Source organism: Myotis davidii, unplaced genomic scaffold (assembly GCF_000327345.1).
Source record: "Myotis davidii unplaced genomic scaffold, ASM32734v1 scaffold209, whole genome shotgun sequence".
Taxonomy (NCBI): domain Eukaryota; kingdom Metazoa; phylum Chordata; class Mammalia; order Chiroptera; family Vespertilionidae; genus Myotis; species Myotis davidii.
The window spans coordinates 2,827,886-2,833,543 of record NW_006300047.1 but is presented as its reverse complement, the minus strand read 5'-3'; positions in this window follow the sequence as shown (position 1 = coordinate 2,833,543).

Here is a 5,658-nt window from a genome sequence, read left to right as displayed (position 1 = left end):
TGCTATGGTTTAGTGACTTCATCTTCATGTACAATTAATTGAAAACATGTCAGTTTAGCTCCAAAATGAGCCTGGAGAGAAAAGAAAATACAGTCTTAGGGACTCTTGACAAAAGGACTCAATTTTTGCCCTAACTAGTTTGGCTCAGTGGATAGAGCATTGGCCTGCAGACTGAAGGGTCCCAGGTTCGCGTCCGGTCAAAGGCATGTACCTTGGTTACGGGCACATCCCCAGTAGGAGGTGTGCAGGAGGCAGCTAATCGATGTTTCTAACTTTCTATCCCTCTCCCTTCCCCTCTGTAAAAAAAAAATATATATATATATATTTAAAAAGGTCTCATTTTTTTTTTAAAGAACTGTGGCAATCTCTGTGCGTGCGGTGATGTGGTGATGCTAACATCACCCATAGTGGTGGTACTGACCGCACCCCACACATCTGAACAAGCATCAGTCACTGCAAAGGCCTTAGCTCCTACACCCAAACGACGAAATGTTTCCCAAATTGTTCTGCTCAATGGCAATTCTGTCCAATGGCGCTAAGAGCAAGTCAAGACAACCGCCTGTTGCAAACTCAGCTCCAGGTTCTGATTTTTCAAGCAGGTGTTTAGGCTAATGCATCTAACATTTCCACCTGCATGAATCGGAAGCAGAGTAAGCCACTGTGGTAAACATGCTTAGAGGCACAAAATACTTTGCAACAGAAAAAGGGAGACCCTTAGTTCAAACAAGAGCTGATCTCTGCACTTTGCTCCCACCACCTCCCATGGGCAAGCCTGTCTAATCCTCCTAGCAACCCTAAGAGGTGGATACTAGTATCATTTGCATTTTTGCACAAGTTCAAAGTGACCAATAAGTCTCCTATTCTATTAATCTTTTTAATGTCTAGGGTCCCTTCCCAGCCTCACTACTGCTGGTGGTCTGCAGGTGAACATTGACGCAGAGATGAGATCGGCAAGCAGGATGAGTTTTAGAGAAGCAAAGGGCTACTGCTCGCTCAGGCAAGTAGCAAAACCTCCAAAGTTCTCATGGCTTTTATTGGGAAGTACAGCAAGTGACAATGATTAAGAGGCATGCCTATGAGATCATCTGAGTTAAGTTATACATTAAACTATTAATTTCCTATATTGTTCAAAGATCCCTTCAATCTGCAGCTGTGTATCCTCCCTTGTACTTTCCATGCCCTCGTGAACTATTTATCACCCAAGGAAATTCTGCCTCGGAACAATAAATCTTGCTTGCAAGACTTTGTTCTGGCATGGCCCACTTGCAGGCCCCCGCCTGTTCTAGGCAAAATGTCCTCTTCTTGTTAACTTCTCATTCCACTTGACCAGCTACACACTACTAAGTCATTACTAGAACTCAAAGCTTGAGGAAAACACTAAATATATATCTTTGCCATTTAAACCTTTCTGTCAGTCTCCAGTCCTGCATTAGACATTACCCAGATTCTCATCAGAACCGTATGCTCTGATGCCTGAATTCCAGTCAAGCCCATGGCCTCTTCAAAGAAAACCTTCGCATAACCAGACCGCCAATGCCTGCTTGATGAACTTCATCATGATTATTGATATTAATTAGCTCATCTTAATAAACCAGTCAAGTAGCTAAGAATGCAGAGCTCCATTCTCTCTTGTGCTTCAGTTACATTATGAAAACAAATGCTTTTCCTCAGTTCCTCAGAACATGACTGGGTTTATCCCTAGCTATGTTTCCAGTTTGCAAACTCTACGACCCATAAATAAATCTTTGTCTTTTATTTCTAGCCAAAGACTTGAGAGTCTTTTTGAGTTCACTCAACAGACTGTTGCAGCTCAGAGAGATAAAGTAACTGGGCCCAGAGCACACAGCCACAAAGGGCAGGAGCTGGCATTTGGACCATAGTTTTAACACTATACTCCATATCTTCAGTGATTTGTCGTAATCACCAATGCTATTTTTATTTTTAACAAAAGTTTACCATGCACTTCAGTTATCCATTTACACCAGTGATCCTGGAGTTAATTATCTGATAGAAATATAAAAGGTATGAGGAAAAAGAGTCTGTATATATGCCCAAGACATCTTAGATTCCCTCTGGTGCTTAACTCCTACCCCCTCACACCAGAAATGACATTGAAGGCAAGATATAGTTATCATTTAGAAATATGAGGTAGGTAACCACATCTACCTTTTATTGCCTTCTTGCATGCTCCTTGTTTTACCAAAAAGGTTTAAAACCAACAAAAACTTTCTGGTATGCCAGCTCAACTTGAAAAGTTTTAATGAATCAATTCCAAAAGACATTCAGAATCGTATCATATCAACCTTGCTTCCACACCCCTCAAAAATTACTTGATCTCTTTATAAACACTGGACTAGAAATGTCACCTGTAGTATCTCATTTAACCTGAAAAGTTGACTCTGAAAAGATTAAACTTCTACATTTTACAGGTGAAGAAACTGAGGTTCAGAGTGATCTAGTGTCTTGGCCAAGGCCATAGCAGCTAGCAAAGGTCACAGTGGGGCTTCTAAACCTAGTCTCACTTTCCAAAATCTCCAGGTCCTGCTGCCCTACATAGTTTAAGGTAAATTCACACAATGCTCCCCAGAAAATATGTTTTTTAGTCAAATACCCTCACAAGAGCTGGAGATGTAGCAAATGTAATTGAACTTAAGGTTCTGCTACTTGAAAACCAATTAAATAGCTATTTCTCTGTTCTGAGCTATATCAGGCTTATTGATGAGACTGGCAGGTCAGCAGAGTGATAATAATTCTGAGGCGTAATACCAAGAATCTAATTCAGGGGGTGGGGGTGGGGCAAAAACCTGATAATCAAACCTAAATATGGGGGGAGGGGGACTCAGCAGTGAGGCCAACACTTATAAAAATTGTATTAATAGTAACACTTCTGCTATCCTTCCTGTCAATGAGAATGTGACATGTACAAAGTTTTTAAATATTTTTCTTAGATTAATACAGATCAAGTGAAGACATTAAACCTCTGTGTGGGTTTCACTTCTTTTTGGCACATTTTGTCATATTCAAACACAGAATCTCTGAGACTGTTGCTTGCTCTTGAAAGACTAATAATGCATCAACTGCGACAAGCTCTTTCTTGTTCTGGTTGAAAATTTTCAAAAATCCCCAGGTAGAGCATATTTCTTCCAGGGCTTTTACAAGGTCGCTGCTGTTTTCTAGGGCGCTCATCCCAAACTAAAGAAGGGAGAGTGCAGCCGGGTCCGTGTCAATGCCAGAACGTTCATCTGAATATTTGCATCAGAATTTTAAACTCATCTATTAATTCAACGATCTGTTTTTGAGCAACTGTTTTGTGTAGCAAGCACTGCTCATGGCACAGGGGCTAGAAGCCCAACTTTACTGGGAAATTAGGGGACCAGGCCTGTCTCCATGGAAGCTTATATTTCCTAGTGAGGAGTAGGAAGGTAAAAAAATAAACAAAGAGAACGAATATCTGCAACGGGTAGAACTATGTCCCCCTGTTACAGGATAGGAGAGGTCCTTGTCTCCCCCGGTAGCTAGTGGGAGCGGAATTCTTGCGATATCCCGAGAAAATGAATTTTCTGACACTTGCACGGGAGAAGGAGTGATTATTATTTGCATGGAATGAAATCCCTGAGTTCTCCAAGTCCTGTTTCCCTTCGCCTCCTCATAGAAGAAGTGAAACTCGGGCTAAAATCAGAGCCAGTATCCAGAGTTTCTGTTCCATGGTAGGGCATGGCGCATACAGCATCAGGCTAATTTAGTTCGTGTTCCAGCTGAGTCCCTCAGTCCATTGCATGAGGGGTCCACATGGCCGTGGGGTCCTCATGGCCGTGGGCCACACGGTGAATGCAAGGAATCAGGAGCAAAAGAGCCCCATGAGCCAAGAGTCACAAGCCAAGAAGCCAAGAGAGAGGAGCCACAACAAGAGAAGGAACTTCTTTGTTTAGGAGATTATGTATCCCCAATTTTTTTGTTCTTGCAGTGGTCACACCCATTCTGGCCAATGATCTCTGTTCCCAGGTGTGACTGACAAGTAAGTATTTTCCCTATGCCACCCCAACTTTACTGGGCATGTGTCTATCCCCACTTTGTCCACTCCCCTTCCCCCAGTGTTTTGCATGGAATAGGCCTGTGGCTCCCTGGAAAGTGTAAAGTCACAGCTTCCTGGTGAAGCTGCCCAAATGGCATGCCTACAATGTCTGGCCTTCCCTTTGCTCCTTTCCTATTATTAATAACTAATTGCAACAGTTCAAGTCCTAATGCCCAGTGCCTGTCAATGTGACCTTACTTCGAAATAAGATCTTTGCTTATATCATCAAGTTAAGATGAGGTTGTGGGGGTTAAAAATAAATACATTAATACCTTTTCTCTCACCTTCTAAGACTTCTAGCTGGGCTAATCAAATTAACAGAAGCAAATTAACAGAAGAAAATCAAATTTCATTATATGCGCATGGGGAATGCACATTATGAATGAAAATTCCAAAGACAGTGAGGCAACATTGCATATATAAGACATTTTAGACAAAGGAGAAAGGGGGAAGTGGTGTATTAGATTTCAGAAATGAGAATGAATGAGTTACAGATAGTTGAATTGAGGAAGAACAGAAGACACACGGCAGGGATATCCTTGCTAGGCAAATCAGAAACAATAGAACATATACAAGAGGTATCCAGCTAACAGGCTTCTGCCTGAAGCCCTTTTGTTCACCATATTTAATTCAAATTAGACTAAGGTCACATTCTAAGATATTCTCCCTGAAGCAAGTTTCTCTGTTTGAATCTCGTGGGCAGGAAACATGTTTTCTGAGTCTTTTATTTCTTAATAAACAGCTGAAAATCAATATCTCAAAAAGGCAGCTTCAAGAGGTATCCAGCTAACAGGCTTCTGCCTGAAGCCCTTTTGTTCACCATATTTAATTCAAATTAGACTAAGGTCACATTCTAAGATATTCTCCCTGAAGCAAGTTTCTCTGTTTGAATCTCGTGGGCAGGAAACATGTTTTCTGAGTCTTTTATTTCTTAATAAACAGCTGAAAATCAATATCCCAAAAAGGCAGCTTTGGGACACCAAAACTTCGGTTCTCTTCAAGGTCATGCTGGGTTAGGGTGGGCCCTAAACTCAATGATTGGTGTCCTTATAAGAGGAGGGAAATTTGGACACAGTCACATGTGAGAAGGCCATGTGAAGATAGAGGCGGAAACTGAGGCGAGGCGGAAACTGAGGCGATGCGGCTACAAGCCAAGGAAGGTCATGGATCGCTTGCAACCACCAGTAGCTAGAAGAGGCAAGGCAGGCTTCAATCTAGAGCCTTCAGAGGGAACATTGCCCTGCCAACACCTTGATTTCAGACCTCTGGCCTCCACAACTGTGAGAGAATACATTTCTGTTGTTTACACCACCCAGTTTGTGCTGCTTCCCTACAGCAGCCCTAGGAAATGAGTACAACATCTAATATGATATCAGAGAGCGATACATGGTATAAAGAAAAACATACCAAGATGGGAGGATGGAAAGTGACCGGGAAGGAAAGAGCTAGCTTACATAATGCAGTCAAGGGGAGGTGACATTACACAAAGACAAGACTGTCAAATCAGTCCCACGAGATCCAGAGGTTCTCATCAGCTCCAGGTACCACGACAAAACACCACAGACTGGGTGGCTTAAAAACAACAC